Source organism: Zalophus californianus, chromosome 11, assembly GCF_009762305.2.
Source record: "Zalophus californianus isolate mZalCal1 chromosome 11, mZalCal1.pri.v2, whole genome shotgun sequence".
In the NCBI taxonomy this organism is placed as follows: Eukaryota; Metazoa; Chordata; class Mammalia; order Carnivora; family Otariidae; genus Zalophus; species Zalophus californianus.
In genome coordinates, this window is record NC_045605.1 from 69,436,542 (window position 1) to 69,460,173 (window position 23,632).

The window sequence follows — 23,632 nt, forward strand, 5'->3', positions numbered from 1 at the left end:
GATACATTACAATGTCTCTCTTAAGGCTTTTAATGAAATGTGCCTATGGGTTGCTGTGAATTTTAATATGCAACTCATTGCATGGGATCTGCACAACTTTTGTTGTTTGACTTAGTACAATCCTCCAGATGTGGATCAACTTCCTTTGCTCTATATTTACTATTGTTTCATCCGCAATAAAATGGGAACTATAAGCATTTTGATAAGTGGGCTTTCTGAAAGGCTTCTAAATCTCACTATAGCCTTTTAGAGTGAGTCCCATTTTGTGCAGTAATCTGATTTTATAATTTCCTGCAGTGAAAATTAAACCTAAGGAGATATTCTTCTCACCTCATGCAGCATGGCAACAGTAGGCAGCTCTCCCTGTGCCCTGGGTTCCTCCTGGCCAAGTGAGTGTCACAGAGTGTGTGCAAGACCAGAGCTCTGGCCAGAGCCAAGAGGACAAGAACAGATTCTGTCCTGATGCTCTGGTCCTGTTGCAATAGGATGGAGTCAGTAGGTAATAATGATACATGAAACTGTCCTAGCAAAATAAAACATGTTAACTCTTCTAAGCCTCATCTCACCCTAATGCCTGGTGTTCTGTATTTCACAAAAAAATATATCTTGGGTGAAATGGTCATCTGAACAAGATTCTGAGCACAGTCATTACTTGTAATCATGCTGAGAGCAATGGGGACCATATGACTTCCCTCTGGGGCTCTGACTGCATCTCTTCATCTCAAAGGACAGAGCTGAACACAACTAGCTTATTATTATTATTTCAAGTTTACATAAATAAAAAAGGGGCAGTATGCATGAGTTGGAGGAAAGCAAAGCTCAAAGTAAATATATTCATGTATTTCATAAACATTCATGTGTTTCATAAATAGTCAAGGAATCAAATCAAAATAAAACAGCACAACTTGATAGAAACATTATGCTGTTTTACCCCCAAACCAGTTGAACTGAACTTTAAAAAACTTCATTTTCTCATATACTGCCTTTGGAAGCCTAAAATTATCCTGGAATTACTCAGGAGCCCTAACATAGTAATGGCCTAGCTATTTATCTTGATAGATACAGCTCTGACAAAATCATTCATGAGGCCAGTTGGCTGCTGTTTTTTTTTCTCGCTTTATTGGACTTAATGAATTGATTAAGATTGGAAGACCTCTTTAGGAATGATGAGTACCCTGCTTGTGCCATTTTGAGAAAAAAGAGAAGAAAAAGAAGATTGAAAAGAGAAATAAAAAGCAAGCAGAAGTTAAACAGTTTGAGGGAACAAGCGTAGTCTGAATTTGATTCTTGCTGCCATGGGTGATAGAACTAAAACTTTTTATGGAAAAAAATGACCTTGAAAGCTATTATTATTGTTACTCTTACTATTAATATTGTATTTTATTCTGTGAAGTAGAAAATAGGGTAATAGTTCTTAATATACACATAGATAATATAAGTGGGGAATTACCATAAAGATTGCTTTTAAGCACTTTCAAATTCAGAGAACAATCCTTTTGTTAGAACATCCCAGGCGCCTGGGTGGCTCAGTCGTTAAGCATCTGCCTTCAGCTCCGGTCATGATCCCAGGGTCCTGGGATCCATTCGGACTCCCTGCTCAGCAGGAAGCCTGCTTCTCCCTCTCCAGCTCCCCCTGCTTGTGTTCCCTCTCTCACTGTCTCTGTCAAATAAATAAAACTTAAAAATTCTTTAAAAAAAAAAAGAATATCCGCTATTTCTTTACAAAGAGTGGGAAGAAATGTTATGGACTTGCTTGTCCTATACTAGATTATTAATATATCTGAGGTTTGGATATCTCAAAACAGCACACGTACAATAATCCAAAAGAGATATTGTTACCCACTAAAACATAAATACCTAGGAACATGTACAGTGAAATACTTAACCGTATGTACTCCACACTTAAAAATCTGATTTCAGTGATATTATTCTTGGATCAATTTGTATCCAGCAGATTTCACCCATCATCATGCATACTAACAATTATTCTTCAATGGTTACAATGATGTAATTTTTTAAAAGTACAATTACTTAAAAAAATTTTTAAGATAATTCTTGTGGATGCTTCTGTGTGTAGAATCCCACACTGAAGATCTAATATAATTAGTTTTGTATATACCATTATCAGGATGTGGCAGCTACAGAAAGAGTAACCCAAGAACAAAGAAATTATATGGCTCTTTGAGAGTTCAATCTAAAGGCCCTGTGCAACTGATTGGAACAGATCTATGCAAAATCATCTCAAGGAGACATGAATCCTAGGCCAGCAGGACTGGCCTGTTATTTGATGAAAGAGGTGGTCTGTTTTGGAAGCACAGAAAAAGGACAGTCTCTAGGACAAATGGTGGTGGTGTTCATCCAAGTGCTCTCCTGGGAGAGAGAGTCCTAGCCAAATGCCTCTGAATATTGCAACTCCATTGGCAAGGACATTCTCAAAGTGAACATGGACCCAGGGGACTATAGCCAATGAACTTCCAGTTTTTCCAAATCCCTTAGCATGATGTGAGTATCCCTACCACGGGATTGATACATCAGACTACAACAGTCTGACCCACTTATTTATTCATTCATTCTGCCTGACCCCTTTAAATGTTAATTGTTCTAATTTCCCTGGTTCTGATTCTAGGCTTGTCAAGCAACAGGATAATTAGAATCTTGAGTATCTATGTTAAAGAGAGCAGAATGGGGCGCCTGGATAGTTAAGTCAGTTAAGCATCTGTCTCGCTCAGGTCATGACCCTGGGGTGCTGGGATTCAGCCCCATGCCTGGAGCCCTTGGATTCATCCCCATGCCAGGCTCCCTGCTCAGCGGGGAGTCTGCTTCTACCTCTTCCTCTGTGCCCCGCCCCACTCTCGTGCTCTCTTTCGCTCACTCTCCCTCAAAATAAATAAATAAAATCTTTAAAAAAAAGAGCAGAATGGGCTAGCATGTGAATGTGACCTGTTGCTGTGATATACATTGCCTATTGCAAATTAATTAAATGGCTTTTCTGGTTCAATGTAGTTTTGGCAGAATGATTTGTTAAAATATTAATTTTATTTTGTTCTCCCTATATTTTCCCCCACATTTCAGAAGATAGTGAGACTTTGTAATTACCATGGGTATTTTGGCAGGACCCAAAATAAAAGCTGCTTCAAGTTAGTGTTTTTTTCCCACTGTCTGGAAAAGCTAACCTGATTGATCAGGTGATGCTGGGTGTCCTGGAGGCCTGGGAGAGAAAGAATATTAGAGAAGTAAGAGGCTTCTCTAGGAGTTAACCTGAGGCAGGGGACGAGGAGATTTCAGAGCCTGAGAAGGTGCAACACCTCAGGGGGAAAAGGCTGCATGGATTTCGCAGGGAGGCTGCCTTCCAGGCCGTGAAGACTACTGAGTCCCAAGTATCACAGAAGCCACAGTCACGATTTTGGGGAGTACCCTTCAGACTACAAGAGTGGGTGTCTGTGCAGATACCAGACCAACGATTCTTTGCTTTTGCAAAGAATGACTTAGGTTGAATTTCCTCCAGCTTATAAGATGGGGGTTTGGAGTTTAAAGTAAATTGATTTTTCTTTTTTAAGATTTTATTTATTTGTCAGAGAGAGAGAGAGAGCATGAGCAGGGGGAGCAGCAGGCAGAGGGAGAAGCAGGCTCAGCACTGAGCGGGGAGCCTGACGCTGTGGGGCTCGATCCCAGGACCCCAGGATCAGGACTTGAGCCAGAGGCAGACCCTTAACAACTGAGCCACCCAGGCGCCCCAGAGTAAATTGATTTAAAGAATAGAGAAATTTGGCTTTTCTGGCACATCTGAGTGTGGCTGAGATTGTCATTCATGGCACATCAGTCTTGTGAGCTCAGCTAATGCAGAATCCATGCTCAATCTGCAAGAAAATCAGGTTTTGGGGCTGAAAAGCTGCGGGCCAGACACGGGGCTATGGTAAGAAGTGCCACTTTGTAAGTACTCTTGGAAATATGCTACTTGCCTTCCTGAAACAGTGAGCACCTACAAAACCACCCTGCATCCGCGTGCCTCTTTCCCTTCACTGTATTTTGAAAGAAACGCTATTCCTAGAGGAATTTTTACAATTTCTACCAATCCTTCAAATATTTAAATGATCATTTTTATACAATCTATAAAGAGCTTGCTAATTAAAGATAACTTTAATCCCCACATTGATAACATTTTTCATAGCATTTGTTCTTCCTTTTTAACTTTAGTTTGAAGTAATTATAGATTCACAGGAAATTGCAAACACAAAACAGGGAGGTCTGGTGTACTCTGCACCCAGTTTCTCCCAGTGGTTATGACAATAATATAAAAATCAAATCCAGGAAATTAACCTTGGTATAATCAATAGACTTTATTCAGATTCAGATTTGACAGTTTTATATGCACTTGTGTGTGTGTGTGTGTGTGTGTGTATGCACCTGTGTGTGCCCAGGAGTGTTGATTGCTGGGTCATGTGATAAGTGTATGTTCAGTTATTTTAAGAAATTGCCAAATTATGTTGCAGAGTAGTAAAACTGTTTTACATTACAACCAGCAATTTGTGATAGAGACAAAGCAGGAGAAAGAAACTCCAAACAGACTCTGCACTGACCACAGGGCCCAACGCGGGGCTTGATCTCACAGCCCTGAGCTGAAACCAAGAGTTGGTCACCTAAGCAACTGTGCCACCCAGGTGCCCCAACAGGTTTGCTCTTAATAGAGCAGAACAAACATTTTTAAGTTTGATGAAGTCCAGTTTGTCACATTTTCTCTTACTGAGTATGCTTTGAGTATCATATCTAAGAAATCTTCACCTAGCCTTAGGTTCTGCAGATTTTCTCCTTTGTTTTTATCTAAAAGGTTTATAGTTTGACATATTACATTTAAATCTATGATCCATTTTGAGTTAATTTTTGTATAAGGTGTGAAGTTTACATTAAAGTTCATTTCTTTGACCATGGACATCCAAAATTGCTCTAGCACCATTTGTTGAAAAGACTATCTTTCCTCCATTAAATATTTTGTACTTTTGTCAAAAATCAGTTGGTTATGGGGCACCTGGGTGGCGCAGTCTGTTAAGTGTCTGCCCTCCACTCAGGTCATGATCCTAGAGTCCTGGGATCGAGTCCCACATCGGGCTCCCTGCTCTGAGGGGAGCCTGCTTCTCCGTCTCCCTCTGCTTCCCCTGCTTGTGCTCTGTCTCTCTCTCTGTCTGAAATAAATAAATAAAATCTTAAAAAAAAAAATCAGTTGGCTATCGTGTGTGGACCTATTTCCCTATACTATTCCATTAATCAACGTATTTATCCCTTCACCAATATCTTGGTGTTTTGTTTAGCATAGTCTTATCACATGCGATCCGTTTTCAAAAAACGTTTCTCTGAATAATAGCTATCTTTTTCTTTGAATGCTTATATATGCCAGGCATTGCTTGAAGTACTTCATAAGCATAAATTTATTTAATTCTCACAGAATCCTACAAAATGATAATATTTAGGCGTATTTTATAGGTGAGAAAACTGAGTGCAAAGTGGTTAAGTAACTTTCTTAAGAGACAAATTTGGAACTCAGGCCCACCCCCTAGCCACCATGTTTCACTACGTCTCTGAAGTAAACAGATTTTTATCTCTTCACAAAATTGCTTTTACTGCAGTCTGCACTGGCATTTTGTCATCGACCTATGTCAAGAGACATCATAAGAAACAGCTCAGTGAAACTTATTGTTGCAGTTCCTGGAGGCAAGTTGATGAGGTTGTGGTTCACGAAGTCACATGATGTCCTCTTTAGGAGGACAGATGGGAAAAATGTCTCTCGGATCTCAGTACCAGGAATAGATGTATTTCTCCTGAGTAAGTGGTTTGTTTTTATCTCTTGGACATGGTGAATCTGTATAAATGATTACATTTCCCACTTTGTGCTGTCTGCTAAAAAGCTCAGAACCAAATTTTCAGCCTATCTTTAGCAATGATGTGGACTAGATCTAATATTACTTCTGACTTCATCTTGTTTTTTTCTACTCTAATTTTCTCTTCTTCCTTATTTCCTCACTCACTTTTTTCTTCAATCTTTTTTAAAAATCAAAACATAGAAGCACATAGTATAAAAATTAAATGCAGCAAAACAAAATAGCAGTTCCTTTGCCCACTCCTCCCCACCTGTGATTTCTCCTCTACAGAGCCAGCTATACTCACACCTTTTAGCCATTTCTTGTGGTGCTTATTTCTTTTTTTTTTTTCCTTGACTTTTCTTTCGGTTTAGGTCTTACCTCCTGATTTCCTATTGCAGAGGGTAGGATTCTCTTTTCTTATATCAACCCTTACAACACACACCCTTCACCTACAACCATCCTCCAATTATGATTTTATCGCAGTTTTGGTTAAACTCATTTGCGGTGTTTGCATTATTACGGCTATGGAAATACCGTTCACAGGTGAGCTGTTCACTTTGTATCTTATATAACAATTTTGTTTTCCCTTAGGTTACTAATTGTCTTTTTTAAACCTCAGTTTCATACAGCAATCATTAATTTCTGCCGAAGCCTTCTGACAGAATTATAAACCTCTCACTTAATCAGTTTTGTGTGTGTGTTTTTTTTTTCCCCTCACCCACTTCTCTTCTGGAACTTTCCGTCATCCAGCTTAAGTCTAAACCTATTGCTCTCTAGGCCAGCTGTCCAGCTGTCATCCTGATGATGGGATTTTGGAATATAGGTGAGGTTCAGTGGGGTGGAGTCTGGAGACCAAGAAAGAATTCTTGAGGAGTCTTTGGTGCAAAATAGTGGTTTATTAAGGGGAGGGCAGGACCCGTGAGCAGAAAGAGCTGTTGCCCTGGGGTTGTGAGGGGTGGCTAATTATATACTATGGGGTTGGGGGAGGTAAGGAAAAAGGGAAGTTTCAAAAGAACTTTCATATGCTAAGTAGAACCTACAAGATACATGAGGCCTTGCCATTGTCAAGTTATGCTTGTTTTTCCCCCTTCTGGCAATGCATTAACATTAAGATAGTTGGGAGATTCCTGGAAGAATGTCACACATGTCCCACCCAGGAGTGGGGGGTGGGGAGAGGTTGCAGGGTGTCCGCTTTTGCTTGGTCTTCAGGCAGGCTTCTGCTCCCTCATCACTAAGATTTTCCCTTTACATCATTTTAGGAATTTCTTCTGCATCTCTCTTTTGTTGGGTCCCTTGTTTGCCGGATCTCATATTTTCCTTTTGGTTTTACGCACTTGGTTTGGTGGAACTCATCCTGCAATAGCTTCCTGAGAAAAAGTTCATGAAAGGTAAATATTTTTGAGACCTCACATGTTTGAAAATGCCTTTGTTTTAGCAGTACTCTTGAATGAGAGTCTGGGTATAGGATTACAGGTTGGAAATGATTTTCACTCGGAATTTTAAAGGCATTGCTTTTTTGTTGTCTAGCTTTCTACCTTGCTATTGAGACGCTAACACCTTCCATGTTTTTTTTTCCTCCCTTCAGGAAAGTTTTGAGATCTTCCCTTTGTCCCTAATGTTCTGAAATTCACATCGATGCACCTTGGAACAGGGTCTCTTTTCATACACTGTGTGGAATGAACTCAACACAAATGGGCTCTTTCAAGCTGAAAACACGTTTCCTTCAGTTTTGAGAAATTTTCACGTATATTCTTTTTTTAATGTATGTTCTTATTTGTCATCCCCTCCCCTCCCTTCCATTTTCTCTTTTCACTTTCTAGAACTCTTGATTGAGTTTTTGGATCACTTGAACTGATGTAATGTTCTTCATATCTTTATTTTTTTTCTGGGAGATTTTCTTTTTTAATTTTTTAAAATAGATTTTATTTATTTATTTGGCAGAGAAAGAGAGCACAAATGCGGGGGGGAGCGGCAGGCAGAGGGAGAAGTGGCTCCCTGCTGGGCAGGGAGCCCGATGCCAGACTTGATCCCAGGACCTCATGACCTGAGCTGAAGGCAGACACTTAACCAAATGAGCCACCCGGGAGTCCCTCTGGGAAATTGTCTTAACTTTGTCTTCTAACTCTTCTATTGAATTTTTAAATTTCTGCTATCATATTGTCATTTTTTTCATATTGTTATTTTTAAAGCTCTGACTGCCCCTTCCCTCCATTCCTGGTTTTGTTTTGCTTTGTTTTTAAACGGCATCTTGTCCTTGCTGTTTAAATACTCATGGATGCAGTATTTTCTCTCATCTAAGGACATTTAAATTTTAGTGTTTGAAATTTTATTTCCTACATTGTCTTCTCCCTCTGAACTCTTTTTGTTTGTATTTCACATTATTGACTTCTCATGAATGGCTGTCTATTCATATTAAAGAGGGAGACACTTAAATGCCCCCTGTGAATGGGCAGAACTTGTTGGCTGTTGGGCTTCACAGTTGATCACATTTCTCATTTGCTGCTGTTGGGCTTCACAGTTGATCACATTTCTTATTTGCAGGGGAGGGACCTCCAAATGTCATTATGCAAAGATCTTTTCTCTTAGGCCGGTCAGTCAGTCAGAGAAATTTTTTGCATGGGAATTTATAAACTTGTCTTCTAGCCTTCTGGGAGCTTATCAGGGGAAAGGGGCTGGAGGGTGGGGTGAGGGGAGTTCATCATTCCTTGTAGAGACTTTCATTTAATTCCCTTGTCTTCCACTGTGCCTGGAGCCTTTGACCCAGCCTCTCAAAAGAATAAACTGCTTGGCCTCTTCTAGGGTGGTGGAAGGGTAGTCACTTTGCTGTGCTGTTGGGAAGAAGATCTGGCATTTTACTGGTCATTGTAAAGGCTTGTAAGCAATCTTTTCTTTCTACCCCACATTCCCATCTTCAGGGGCTTCTGATGCCTCCAGTTTCAGAGTATTCCAGGGTTCTGTGGTTCAGTTTACCTTACTTCTTTCTGCCTTCTCTGATTTGTCCCTGTGTGAGGGAGCCTGAGTCCTGATTCAGGAGCAAAACAAAAGAAGTTAAAGTCAGAGAAATGGTGCCTATGGTCAGGTACAAAAGACGAACAAGAAACAAGACGGGTTCTGAAACTGGAGGAGTAATCGTATTAAAAGTCACAGTCTTTGTCTACCTTCTCTGCATATTTCTCCATTTGAAAAGACTGTACTTTGAGATAATGTGCTGAAGAGGAGGGCTAGTTCCCTGACTAGTTCCTTTGCTGACCCCAAACTCTGCCCTGAGGGAGAGGCAAGGCTACGTCTGGGAGAATGAATTCCGAGGTCCGAAACCTGGAGGTTGTAGAAAGATTGAGAAGTGTGTCCAGGCTCGAGAACTAAGGTCAGCTGAGGAAGGAGAGGGTCCAGTTTTATGTGGCTCTTGATTTACAAGTGTCCAAGAGGGCTTGATGTCTGAAAAGAGCCACTGGAGAGGGGGCTAGGTTATGGTTTCCAGCCTCCCTGACCAGTTGGCCTTTGAAGACTGGCCCGTTGATAGAAATCTACTGGTCGAGGACATTTCACTTTATTACACTAAATATAGTGGGCCTTTACAAAACTTGGAGGCCTTCCTACACAAAGAGAATGCTGTTAATATGCTCTCCATCCAAGGGCATGAGCTCTGGGTTGTTGTTCCAGTGGGATGTGCTGCAAGACTCAGCCAGACCAGCAATCTGCTGCCAACTTTGGCCCCTAGGGAATTTGCAAGAAGGAATGGTTGTGTCCCTAATATCACATTTAATAACCTTAAATAGGGGTAGGTATAGCCCAGCTTCACTTAAGAGATGACTCAGAGTTGGCACACAAGAAATGTACTAAAGGAAGGAAGGAAAGTAAGAAGGAAGGAAAGAGCTTAGTTCTCATTTATAGCTTTGTCATTCAAAAATTTTAAAGTTAATAATAATAAAATTTGAAAGTGCAATACAGAGATTTACTATAAAAGGGTGTTGAAATCCCAGAGGGCATAGGAACTTGAAGATGCAGTGGAGTAAGAAGTGGCTTAACTCTGTCAATCATGAGAGAAAGTCAATGAGGACAAATGAAAGAAACAGAAGATGGTGATTAGTAACCAGAGGAATTTAAGTTCCCCTCCTCCTGGTGACACTGAGGGATTCCCACAACTCCTTCCGCATCTGGAACTTACTGGACTGGGTGGAGGGAGACAAGTGACAGCTAGTGTTACCAGTAGCTTTCTGGAAAGGTAGGATAGAAAAACTTACTGGAATGATGGCCTGGCACAACCAGAGAGCTGAAGAAGAAGAGAAATGAGCATGAGACAGAGGCCGAACTGGAAGGCTTCCTGGCTGCTTCTAGTATTCAGCGCCTGCAACAGGGTCCCAGGAAAACAAAGTCTCCAAAAGGAGAAGCAACAGTGTCAGTGTTGCTGGTGAGGTCAATGAGCTTTCCAGATGTAGATCATCCAGGGTTTCTTAATTTCTATATATATGATAGCCACACAAAGCCTGTGTGTTAGATGGTATTTTTCTGTTTAAACAAACAAACAAACAAACTGATATAACTGTTGCATACTGAGTTGCCCAGAAACTGACTCTGAGATGGAGATTTGCATGCAGGAAGTTACCGGGGAGCACCCAGGTATTCGACACCAGTAGAGGAGTGAAGGAAATAAGACTGGATAGGAGGGATTGAATGGCAGTGTAGTCACGACAAAGGCCTTTCAGCCAGTCCTGTAGGGAACTCTGTCCTGCCTTGGAGCAAAGTGGGCTGAATCTTCATACCTGGGCATGAACCAGTCATTATGATGAGGGAGCAGAAGGCTAGCTGAAGACAAAGCATAAGCTGACACACTGCAACCTTCCCCTACCCCCCACTCCTGGGTGGGACAGGTGTGACATTCTTCCAAAAGTCTCCCAACTATCTTAAAGTTAATACCTTACTAGAGGGGGAAACAACCTAACTTGATAATGGCAAGGCCTCTGATATCTTGTAGATCTCTTTAGCATATGAAAGGTCTTTTGAGAGGCCCCTGGGTGGCTCAGTCGTTGACCGGCTGCCTTGGGCTCAGGTCAAAACAGTCCTGACAGGTCATGATCCCGGAGTCCTGGGAAACAATCCTGAGCCCCATATTGGGCTCCCTGCTCAGCGGGAGGCCTGCTTCTCCCTCTCCCACTTCCCCTCTTTGTGTTCCCTCTCTGGCTGTGTCTCTGTCAAATAAATAGAATCTTTAAAAAATAAATAAAAGAAAGAAAGTTCTTTTGAAACCTCCCTTTTCCTTACCTCCCCCAACTCCCAAGTATATAATCAGTCATCCCTCACAACCCCAGGGCAGCAGCTCCTTCTGCCAACGGGTTCTGTCCCCGTGCTTTAGTAAAACCACCTTTTTGCACCAAGGATATCTCAAGAGTTCTTTCTTGGTCATCAGCTCCAGACCTCACCCCACCGAACCTCACCTGTATTCCAAAACCACATCAATTGGATATGGGCAAGGTGACTCTCTGGTTGAGGACAGTGTCAGAAGAGACACTCATCTGAGAGCCATTGGCTGCTATTTCTAGCAGCTGAGGGAATGATTGCCTTGATCCAGAAAGAAGGATCTGAGTGGCACCCTATAGCATCCATTACAGCAAACCCTTTGCACTGGATCCACTCACTTTGTATAATAAGATCTGAGAACTCCTCCAGTACCCCAGGTGATCTCTTTTGCTGGGGAAGAGGAAGGTTAGTAGGACAAACTACAGCTGTCAGTACCCCTGGTACTGCTCCTGGTCTGAAGGTTGCAACTGACACTTATCTCTCTACTCTATGACCCATTTTTGTTTCCCTCACTCTCAGCTCCCTTTACCATCACAATTGGCAAAGCATTTCTTAGTCAATCACCAGGACCTCTAAACCCACAGAGTTTAGAGTTGCTGGGACAAGAAGCGTAAATACCCCAAGTGGGTCACTGTGAGTGATGTAAGCAGGGCTCAAAGCCACTCCTACTTCCTTCCCTTAAATTTCAGAACCATGTATGATGCCTATTGAGAACACAGGCCCATACAGTAATTGTTGATTTGCATGAACATCTCGGAAGATCTTTGATAGGTATCCATCTTTGAAAGGTATCACCTTCAGAGTGGTAGCTCAGTTGCACCTTCAAAAGGCCATTTCATCGCTCTCAAGCTGACAGCTTCTGTGTAGCGTGATGTGAAATAGAAGAGTGGACCCCAGGGTCATGGGCCACTGCTGCAGCTACTCTGTAGTGAAATGGGTTTCTGGGTCCAATAAAAATATTACCCAGGATTCCATTGGTTTGGTGGATCAAACACTCTGCATGCCCTCAGATGGTAATGCTGGCTGAGGCCTGAGGACAGGAGAGGCAAACCTATACCCCAAATATGTATCCATTCCTGTCAAAATGAATTGACAAGTTGATGACACCGGACTACCTGTTCCGGTGTCATCAACTTGTCATCAAGTGGCTGGTTGCTCTCTCAAAAGAATGGTGCTGTATTGGGGGCTCAGGCTTGGTATCTCTTGATGGCAGTTTGGACAGAGGGAGAAGTAAACAGTGAATGCAGTTGCAACAAAGGCTCCCATAGGGAGCTGTGGGCCGTGATGACCCATCAGAGGTATACCTCTTGAGGCAAGGGAGTCTGGCCTTTATTATCCTCCCCCTCCCCCATCATTGGCCAGACATTAAAAGAGGCTGCCCTCAAGGAAGGGGCACAACCTTCTTTGAGGGAGGGCAATTTTTTTTTTAAAGATATTTATTTATTTCTTTGACACAGAGAGAGAGCACGAGCAAGGGGAGCTACAGACAGAGGGAGAAGTCTCCCCACCGATGTGGGGCTCTATCCCAGGACACTGGGATGATGACCTGAGCCAAAGGCAGACACTTAACCTGCTGAGCCACTTAGGTACCCTGAGCAACCTAGCCTGGGAGGGCAGTTCTTGAAGAGACGCTCTCCTGAGAATTGTCACCCAACTCCCCTGAAACAGGATTGGTGGAGTGGGGGTGGGGGGGGTGGATGAGTGCCTCAGTCCGGAATGGGAGATCTAGGGAGGCAGCCTACCACAGAATCCACTACAATGACTAAATGGTAGGAGTTTCTGTTCTAAATTTCAGGTATTCTGAGGTTCTAGAATGGGGATGAGTTGGAGTTAGGATAGAGATTTGTGAGATGTATCACCTGCCAAATTTCATAGTTGATTATTTGGAAAATTCATTGAAAACTGCATATTTTATGGTTTTATGTTGATCCAGGCAAAAAATTTCTAAACAGATCAACAAAAAGTACAAAGAAGGCTTTTATCATAAAATAGTCACCATTTATGAGATTCTGCTTGCTTTTACAAAATCTTTATTGTTGTATAGACATAATGTTTATGTAGTCTTAATGAGAAGTTGTTTTCATACATTTTAATTTCTGTTTTTTCTTTTCCATGAATACACATTGTTCATAGATTTATTATTTTTATTATAATTCAGTATTCTTCCATATTAATATATCAATGTTTTCATAATGACTTATTCCCTCTATTTGGGGCATTTGACTTATATCCAGTTTTTCACAATAAGTAATGCTTATTTAAAAGACAATTTTTAAGGGGCGCCCGGGTGGCTCAGTCAGTTAAGTGTCTGCCTTCAGCTCAGGTCCTGATCCCAGGGTCTTGGGATCAAGCCCCATGTCCCACATCAGCTCCCTGCTCAGCAGCCTGGAGTCTGCTTCTCCCTCTCCCTGGGGCCCTCTGACCACCCCCCACCCCTGCCCAGCTCCTGCTCTTGCTGGCTCCCTCTCAAATGAATAAATAAATAAAATCTTAAAAAAAAAAACAACGCAGTTTCAAAAATCTTTCTCTTTTTTTTTAACCCCCAAAGTGGAATTAACAGGTATATTCCCATGTTGCTTTTTAGGAAGGTTTTCTTAATCTCAAGTGCTATAAGCAATGTTCGAATGCCTGTTTACCCCTTACTATGCTAACATTCGATTTTTCTCACTTGTATTTTTGTAAGTAGAATGAATTGTCACCTCATCATTGTTTTAAATTCAGCTTCCTAATTATTAGTGAGGCAGAGAGTTTTTCCAAGTGTTTATTTACTTTTTGTATTTTTTGTTATTTATAGCTTTTGGCTATTTATCTTTCCCTAAATGGGTACTGAGTTTTAATATTTCTATCAGTCCCTTATATATTATAGATAATAAACTTTATTTGACTTTTCAGTGGTTTCTCATTCCATTGCTTTTTATCTTGAATTCACTTTTTAATTAAATAGTTGGCTTTGTGTTTTATAGCATAAAAACCACACTGACCTTGCCAGTAATGATTTCCTTAAGTGCTTCAATATTCCAACATTGATACCTTATTTTCTTTGAGGAAAGGAATATTATTGGATTGTCTTCTATGTTTTATGACAAATTTTTGAATCTTTTATCTTCAAATGAAAATCGATTTCAGTTTAACTCCTCCAAAGAAAGCTATTGTGGCAAATAATGTAAATGGGGTCATATATTTATATTCTTTTAAATGATATCTAGTTTCTCCTCTGGCTTAACAGGGATTCATTTATTTTTTGTTTATTTCAACAAATTTTTCATGTATTATTGTGTAGGTTTGAATTTATTTCTGCAATTTTTAATTTGGTCAGTTGTCTACTTTTTTTTTTCAAGATTTGTTTATTTATTTGAGAGAGGGGAGCGATGAAGGGCAGAGGGAGAGAGAATCCCAAGCAGATTCCCTGCTGAGTGTATAGCCCAACTCGGGCTAATCCCACAACCCCACAACCCCATGACCCCAAGATCACCACCTGAGCTGAAACCAAGAGTTGGATGCTTAACCAACTGCACCACCCAGGTACCCCCGGTTGGTCTACTTTAAAAAAAAATCTACTACTATAAACCTCTTCACTCTAAAATATATGCATATGACCATAGGTATATGCATGTAAATATGGAGACAAAAAAGTCTGGAAGTTTAACCGTGGATGGTTGGATTACAGGTGAACTTCATACTTTTCTTGTCATTTATCTATAAATTCTAATATATAGTACATTAAAATTAACACATCACTTCATTGCTTAAAAATGGAGAAACTCGGAAGAATGAAGGGGGGGAAATCGGAGGGGGAGATGAACCATGAGAGACAATGGACTCTGAAAAACAAACTGAGGGTTCTAGAGGGGAGGGGGGTGGGGGGATGGGTTAGCCCGGTGATGGGTATTAAGGAGGGCACGTTCTGCACGGAGCACTGGGTGTTATACGCAAACAATGAATCATGGAACACTACATCAAAAACTAATGATATAATGTATGGTTATTAACATACCAATAAAAAATGGAGAAACTCTTCAAACAAAATGAAGAAAACAAAAATATCAATCATGAAATAAAAGGCAATTATTAGGAAAATAAGAAGAAGAAGGGGCGGGTTGGGGAATATGTCACATTGGAGGCAGACTCAGACAAATTGTAATTCCTCTCAAGTCCCTTTCTGTGATTATGCTTGACACCGTCCAAGCCCTCTGTGTAAGCTCATTTCTGCATAGCTGCCCCTGACAATTCTGAAATGTCCACTTCTGTCCCGGCCCGTCTCAGTCCTATTCCTGGAACCTTCTACCTGTGACTGCAACCATAGTGCCTTTGGTGTTTGACCCAGTTGGTTACCACAGTGACTACCAGTCTTTGATTTCTTTCTAGATTTCTAATATCAGATTTTGCTCTTTCCGTGTTTGGGCAACTGTTCAAATCTCTTGGTAGTTCTGCCTCAATTATCAGCCCTCCTTCACCTCCATACTGCCCACCCACCCCCAGTTCTACCAGCTTCTGGGCTGTCCCATTCTCAGCTGCATCAGAACGTTTGGGGTGACAGAGCATCTGCTCAAAATAGCCATGCCCTGGATGTGGTTTTTTGGACCAGAAATGGGTATCTGCCCACAAGACAAACAGCTTGTGATTTGTGCACTTGAATGCTCAAAAAACCAAACTAAGCTCAGCCCTGGAGCTGGCTATGTAGCAATCAGGGTCCAATCGGGAAAATGGAAACCACTGTGGACCTGTTAAATGGAAGGGATTTAATTCAGGGAATTTGTCGGAAAACTGGGAAAGCAAAAAAGGGGAAGCTAGGAAAACTGGAGATTTATATTTCAGGAAACAGCCAGTGCCTCTGAGACTGGGTGAACACACAGTGAAGAGGTGGCATGAGCATCCTCCAAGGCTGCCAGGGCTGCAGGAGCTGGAACTCCGGGGGTAAGTGGGAGGTGCTGTCACCCAGCCAGTGCTCAGAGCTGGGGGATTGCAGAGGCACTAGGAAGGGTTCTTGAGATCTAGAGAGAGTTGCCTTGGTTCATAATTTTCATGCAGTGAGACTACGATTCTGTTTCCATCCTCAGTGAGGTGAAATTACTTATTATAGTCTTAAAATAAGCCTCCTTTTACTTGAGCTACCTTGTCTCACAAACAAACCCTCCCAAGACACCCATTATGGTCATCAGCCTCGGCCTCTTCCCCCATGTTTTCCGTCACTGCGCTGACTCAGAACAGACCCTCCATTTGGGAGTTGAGCTGCCCGGGAGTTGTGATCATTGCTGCTCTATAGCATCACAATGCTTTTAAATCCAGGAAAGGGAAGTTCTGCAACATTATCTTTTTTCCTCCCAGAACACAAGCATTTCTGTATGCTTTTTTGGGGGTGCGTTTTACAACTGTTTTGCATTTTATATGTAAAACTCTTAATGCTCCATTAATTAGCCTTGCATTAAATCTGTGAACGGGAAGTGTTACCTTAACATTTGTTTAGTCTTTCCAGTTATGAGCAAGGTTAACTCTCCATCTTGTCTGATTTCCTTTTACTGTGTCATCAAGGTTTTGAAGTTTTCTTTATAGTTTTTGTCAGGTAGATGTTAAAATATTTAGTGGGGATTTGGGGTCTTGGTTGTGAATGGATTTTTTTTTTTTTACACTTTCATTTCTGGCTGTTGGTGATAACAACTACATATTTTAAAATCTGTTTATGTTCCCTGCTGACCACTTGAGGAAATGAGGAATTGTCCAGTGTGAGAAGGGGTGCACAGCAGAGATGGATTTGTGTCACCTGTTTGCTTTCACGTGTTTGTGTCTCTTGTGGACAATGTTTGAGTAGCGTGTGGTGCTTGTGAGCCATGGGGGGGTGTACCTGTCCCGTATTCCCTCATGAATGACCCAAGTTAAATGACCTGTGCTAGGACCAAATCCATGGCCTTAAACCCTCTGAAGGCACAGGCAATACAGACCTTTGCTTTCAACCTTTCATCATTTTTAATAATTAGAGCTGCATGGACTGCTTTGGAAAATATTGATTTCTATGATATGAAAGACTGAAATGACTAATTATTTGGAGATCGGTCACAGGTTTCAAGGCATGGATTAAGGGTTGGTCTAAATAATGTCCTAAAAATATGGTGTGCTTTGAAAATTGCACATATAAAAAGTGTTCACTATACAAAAATGAGAAAAATGCCCATAAGTTAAAAAAAAAAAGAAAGGAAAGCAAAAGAACGCTCATAATTCTACTACTTAGAGATGACTACTGTGATTTTGGTGTCTTCTAAATGGGTTCCTATATCTGATGTAGAGGATTATACAAATAAATATATACATGCATGGGACTTTATAATCATGTGAACCAATTCCTATAATAAATCTCCTCTTACATATTTATGTCTATCTATATCTATATCAACATTGACATCTATATCTATAATCCTATTAGTTGTGTTTCTCTGGAGAGCCCTAACTAATACACCCAGTTTCCTCCACTGGTAACATCTTGCAAAACTGTAGTACGTATCACAACCAGGAATTTTTTTTTTTTTTTTTTTTTTGAGAAGGAAGGGGATGCTGGGTAGGGGCAGAGAAAGAGAGAGAATCTTAAGCAAGCTCCACGGTCAGTGCAGAGCCCAATGTGGGGTTCGATCTCACAATCCTGAGATCATAATCTGAGCTGAAACCAAGAGTTGGACGCTTAACTGACTGAGACACCCAGACACCCTTCAACCAGGATATTGATACTGTACAGAACATCCCATCGCCACAACAATCCATGTTGCCCTTTTATAAGGCAACTCTGTCCAGTTCTCCTCACCCCCACTGGGGCTTTTATCCCTGGCAGCTAGCAATTTGTTCTTCATTTCTGTAATTTTGTTGTTTCAAGAATATTCTACAAGTGGAATCACAGCATATACTTTTTTGGCTTTTTTTCCACTTCGCATAATTCTTTTTTTAGCCTAGCAAAATTAGTTAATTTTTTCACTTAGTGTAATTCCACCTAGCGTGCCAAATTTAGCATGTATCAATAATGTGTTCTTTTTTTTATTGTTGAGTATTCCATGGAATGGACATACCCAATTTGTTTAACCATTCATCCACTGAAGTACATCTGGGTTGTTTTCAGCTTTTTGCTATTATAAATAAAGCTGCTATAAACATTCATGGATAGATTTTTGTGTGAACAGAAGTCTCCATTTATCTAGGATAAACACTTGGGAATGCAGTTTCTGGGTTGTGTGGTAGTTGAATGTTTAGTGCTTTATGAAACCACCAAACTGTTTTCCAGAGTGGCTGTACCATTTTACAGTACTACCCACAGTGTATGAATGATCTGGTTTCTCTGCATCCTAACCAGCATTTGGTGTTAACTTTTTATTTTAGCCATCCTGATAGGTATGAATTTCCTTAGTAGGTATAGCACCTGCGTGGCACAGTCAGTTAAGCATCCAATTCTTAGTTTCAGCTCAGGTCATGATCTCAGGGTCCTGGGATGGAGCCCTGCATCGGGCTCCATGCTAAGTGTGGAGTCTGTTTGAGATCCTCTCTCCCTCTCCTTCTGCCTCTCCCACTCGTGCTGTCTCTCTCTCTCTCTAAAATACATAAATAAATCTTAAAAAAAATAGTTACAGTGCTATTCAAATGACCTATTTCATTTTGGGTGAGTTGTGTTAGTTTGTGTTTTTCAACAAATTACTCCATTTCATCTAAGTTGTCAAATGTGTGTAGAGTTGTTCATAGTATTTTTTAAAAAATCATTAATTTCTCTTGCCATTTGCAATGACATGGATGGAGCTAGAGAATATTAAGCATAAGTCAGAGAAAGACAAATACCATATGTTTCCACTCACATAGGGAATTTAAGAAACAAAACAAATGAACAAAGGGAAAAAAGGAGAAAGAGAGAGAGAGGCAAACCAAGAAACAGACTCTTAGCTATAGAGAACAAACGGATGGTCACCAGAGGGGAGGTGGGTGGGGGGATGGGTGCAATAGATGATGGGGATTAAGGAGGGCACTTGTGATGAGCCCCCGGTGATGTATGGAAGTGTTGAATCACTATATTGTATTCCTGAAACTAATATTACACTATATGTTAACTAACTGCAATTTAAATAAAACCCTTTTAGGGGCGCCTGGGTGGCTCAGTTGGTTAAGCGACTGCCTTCGGCTCAGGTCATGGTCCTGGAGTCCCGGGATCGAGTCCCACATCGGGCTCCCTGCTCAGCAGGGAGTCTGCTTCTCCCTCTGACCCTCTTCCCTCTCGTGCTCTCTATCTCTCATTCTCTCTCTCAAATAAATAAATAAAATCTTTAAATAAATAAATAAATAAATAAATAAAACCCTTTTAAATTTAAAAAAAATAAAAATCTATTTCTGCTATTTGTTATTTCCTTTCTTTTGCTTTGGGTTTATTTTGCTCTTTTTCTAGTTTCTTTTTTTTCTTTTAGATTTTTGTTTATTTATTTGACAGAGAGAGATTACGAGAGCAGGAACACAAGCAGGGGGAGTGGGAGAGGGAGAAGCAGGCTTGCCGCTGAGCAGGGAGCCCAATGCAGGGCTTGATCCCAGGACCCTGGGATCATGACCTGAGCCAAAGGCAGACACTTAACAACTGAGCCACCCAGGCGTCCCTCATTTTCTAGTTTCTTAAATGGGAGCTTAGAAGATGGATCTGAGACTTTTCCTCTTCTCTAATATGTGCACATAGTGTTATACATTTCCCTGAAAGAGATATTTTCTATTGTATAGGGAAACCTTAGTGTACCTGCCATGTGTATAGCTCCCTACTGAGGAATTCAATTCAATTCAGCAAATATTTATGGAGTGCTTGGGCCAGGCACTGTTCTAAATCCTCAGTATACATCAAGGAACAAAACAGACAAAGATCTCTGTCTTTGTGGAACTCGCATTCTAGCTGGGGGAGACACACAATAAATAATAAGCATCATTTAGACTATGTTAGAGAGTGATAAGTACAGGAACAAAAAGTACTAAAGGATAAGAGGGAAGGGACATGTGTGGAACTATAGTGTTTAATACTCCAGTTCTGACGTACAGCATTTGATACTAAAGGTATAGTATTGAATATGTTGGTCAGGCAGGCCTCTTGGAGAAGGTGAGATTTGAGTAAAGACCTAAAGGAGTTAGTGAGGCCAGTATCTGGTAGAAGTGTGCTTCAGACTGATGGGACAGCTAGAGCAAAGGCCCTGTGGTGGGAGTTGCCTGGACTATCTGAGGAGAAGCAAGGTGACCAGTGTGACTAGAGCGGGGTGAGCAAGGGGGAAGTGGTAAAGATGAGGTCAGAGTATAATGGGGGCCAGGTCTTTGGGTCTTGCTCTGAGTGAAATGGGGAGCCATTGCAGTATGTGAAGCAAAGGAATGACATGACTTGGTTTAGGTGTTCAAAGAATCACTCTGGCTGCTATGTGAGGGATAGACCATGTGTAGAAGCAGGTGACCTCTTAGCAGGCTACTGCAGCGATGCAAGTGAGAGGCAGTGTGGCTTGGAAGAGAGTGCTAGCCACGGGAATGGTGAGAAGTGATTACATTCTAAATCCATTCTGAGGGGTGCCTGGGTGGCGCAGCTGGTTAAGCATCCGACTCTTGGTTTCAGCCCAAGTCGCGATCTCAGGGTGGCAAGATTGAGTCCCACGTCAGGCTCTGTGTTCAGCACGGAGTCCGCTTGAGACTCTCTCTCCCTCTGCCCCTCCCCCACGCACGCTCTCACTAAAATAACTAAATAAGTCTTTAAAAATACATACATACATACATACGTACATACATTTTAAGAGTAGAGCTAATAGGAGTTCTTCATAGGTTGGACTTGGGGCTTTCGAAAAAGCTAGGTATAAGGATAACCAGCTTGATCCAAATCCTTAAAGGTAGGTGACCGCATTCCATACCATATGCACCCTTCCTACCCCTACAACCCTGCTCACAGCTTATTGGACGATGGCAGGCACTTACCTAGGAATAGCCGATCAATAGGCTGGACATTAGCCTATAGAGTGTCCTGGGCACGAATGTTTTGTCCAAATAAGTGGCAGTTAACTGTGCCAGTGATTTTCTCTTTCAGGATTCAGAACTGGAGAAACAAGAAAAGACAATGTGTGAAAGCAGTAGCCGACAGACACGGAGAGAGGCAGTATTCAGACTTCATGAGTAAGCAGAAGCTGTGAATAAACAAGAGCTCTGAGCGAACAAAAGCCACGAGGCAGCACAAAGGTACACAAAGTAACGACGGAGTGATAGAAGGTAACTAAGAGAGCATCAGATTCTCAGGAGAAAGAGTCAGTGGCCAGGCCTGGGTCAGGGGCCAACCCTGGAGCCAGAGGTACGGTCACCTCCTCTGTTACCAGGGGCGGGGGAACGGCACTAGACAGACAGAGACTACAGGTGTGCCCTAGCGTGTCACGTCAGGCTGGGATCGGCTCTGTGGAAGCCAGAACCACACATGAGCCCAAAGTCCGAGGGTACGAGAAAGCCAGAGAAAGGAAAGCTGTCTCCCGAGAGAAGCAGAAAGTGTAGCAGACACTCAGAGAGAAGCAGGGATGGCAGATGATGCAGCCACATGAGATAACTGCACAGCATCCCACCTTCCTGTTTCAGTCCCATCCCGGGATGGAGGGGGGCATCCCGGCTCGGCTCGTCCCTGCACTTCAGAGCCCCTGGAGAGTACCTTTTGTTTCAGTTCGAACTACCTCCTTTTCTACTTGAGCTGGTAGGAGTAATTTTTGGTCTAGGCTCCAGGGATGGTCCATTTAGCTGGAAATTTCTTGCTATTTACTTATGTCTCCGGATCGAGCATGGCAGACAAGGTACAAAAGGTGAAAATGCAAATATTTGGGTAAAGAACTAGCTGGAATCATGTGAAGCATTTTACATACCTTGTCTCCTTTAATCTGTAGGGTCAGAGAGGTAGCATTCCGGAGGCTCACAGTGGGTAAGTATGGCCCACCTTCGTTATTCACTGAATCTGAATTTGCAAATTTGCCTTTGCCTACTCCCTAAAATTTATTTGTCACCCCACATCAATACCCGAGGTGCTTTCCCAGTGTTCACAGATGTGTGCAGAGTGGTGAAAAAATTGAATTGTTTTAGGCACACGTTCCCAGCTAACATCAAAAAGGCAATACTTGGCCTTTCTGTTTCAGCTCCCACACTGTTAACAAGGTTCCCTTTTCCAGTCTATTTAGTGCCACATTTTTCACATTTTGTGCTGGTTGTTGGTGACGTCACTATTTCAGATGGCCCCCAGGTGTAACGTTGAAGTGCTGTCTGTGCTCCTAAGCACAGGAAGGCCATGACGTGCCTTACAGAGAAAATGTGTTCGGTAAGCTTTGTTTAGGCAGGAGTTATAGTGCTGCTGGTTGTGAGGTCAGTGTTAATGAACCAATAATATGTATTAAATTGTCTGTCTTTAAACAGAAACAAACATAAAACGAAGTTATACATTGACTGGTTGATGAAAATGTCATGACTGGGGGCCCACAGGAATCTAACCCTGTATTTCCCCTGGGACTAATAGTTCAGTATTTGCTAATTCAGTATTGTAGCGACTTTATAGAGCATAACTACCATGAAAAACAAGAATCCACTGTACCATGGGCAGCATCAGTAGAACAGTGTGGATGCCCAGCTCCAAAGCCATGCCTCTCTGATTCTGGACACCTCATGCTCATTCCATTCCACCATGCCGTACTCAGCTTCCAGTGCTCCTTCCACTGCACAATGCTGCATTCTCTAGAATTTGTTGCCTAGGTGGGAAATGAACAGGTATGAAACGACCATAGAAACCATAGGAGGATCTGCAATAAGGCTGGGACAGTAATATGTAGCACATTTGTCCGCACTCATCCCTTAAATATATGTGGCAGGCATCATTCATCTCCCACAGCCCCTTTTCCTGCTTGAGCCTTGATGGAGGTTCCACAGTCCTGAAGACAGGATTCTAGGCAATCACTACCAGCTAATCAGAGTTGGCATGTTAAGATGAAACGTTTAACTTCCTTGCATGATAACCGGCGTCCTTAAAGATTAAGCATATACTCGGAGGATCTGAGTTGCCAGGCTTAAGGAACTTTAGAGTTTAAGCACATGTGTCAGTCTGTTTCAAAGCTTAGACGCCCTGGTAGCTCTGAGTGTCTGGTGAACTCTCTTTGGAAAGCCTTTCTGGATTTCTTTACGTAGGACTTTGCTCCTGAAAGATGCATCTTTTTTTTTTTTTTTTTAAGATTTTATTTATTTATTTGAGAGAGAGAGAGAGAGAGAGAGCACAAGATGGGGGGAGCGGGAGAGGGAGAAGCAGACTCCCTGCTGAGCATGGAGCCCGATGCGGGACTCGATCCTGGGACTCCAGGACCATGACTCGAGCCGAAGGCAGTCGCTCAACCAACTGAGCCACCCAGGCGCCCTCCTGAAAGATGCATCTTGATGGGAACCATCTTTCTCGTTCATCTCTGAATCACCTTGCCTAGAGCACTGACTGGCATACAGTTGGTGCTCAGTGATGT

General features: G+C 41.9%; 1 long non-coding RNA gene across 3 annotated transcripts in view; it reads left to right on the top strand.

The window, feature by feature from the left end:
* The window catches only part of LOC113914986, a 54,007-nt gene that overhangs the window by 24,986 nt on the left and 5,389 nt on the right, over positions 1 to 23,632 (top strand). For 2 of the 3 annotated variants that reach the window (XR_003517563.1, XR_003517564.1), the window contains exons 3-4: positions 21,196 to 21,374; positions 22,028 to 22,062. This is a non-coding gene — a long non-coding RNA (uncharacterized LOC113914986). The remainder of the gene's footprint in view (positions 1 to 21,195; positions 21,375 to 22,027; positions 22,063 to 23,632) is intronic. The other variant, XR_003517565.1, reaches the window with a different exon arrangement.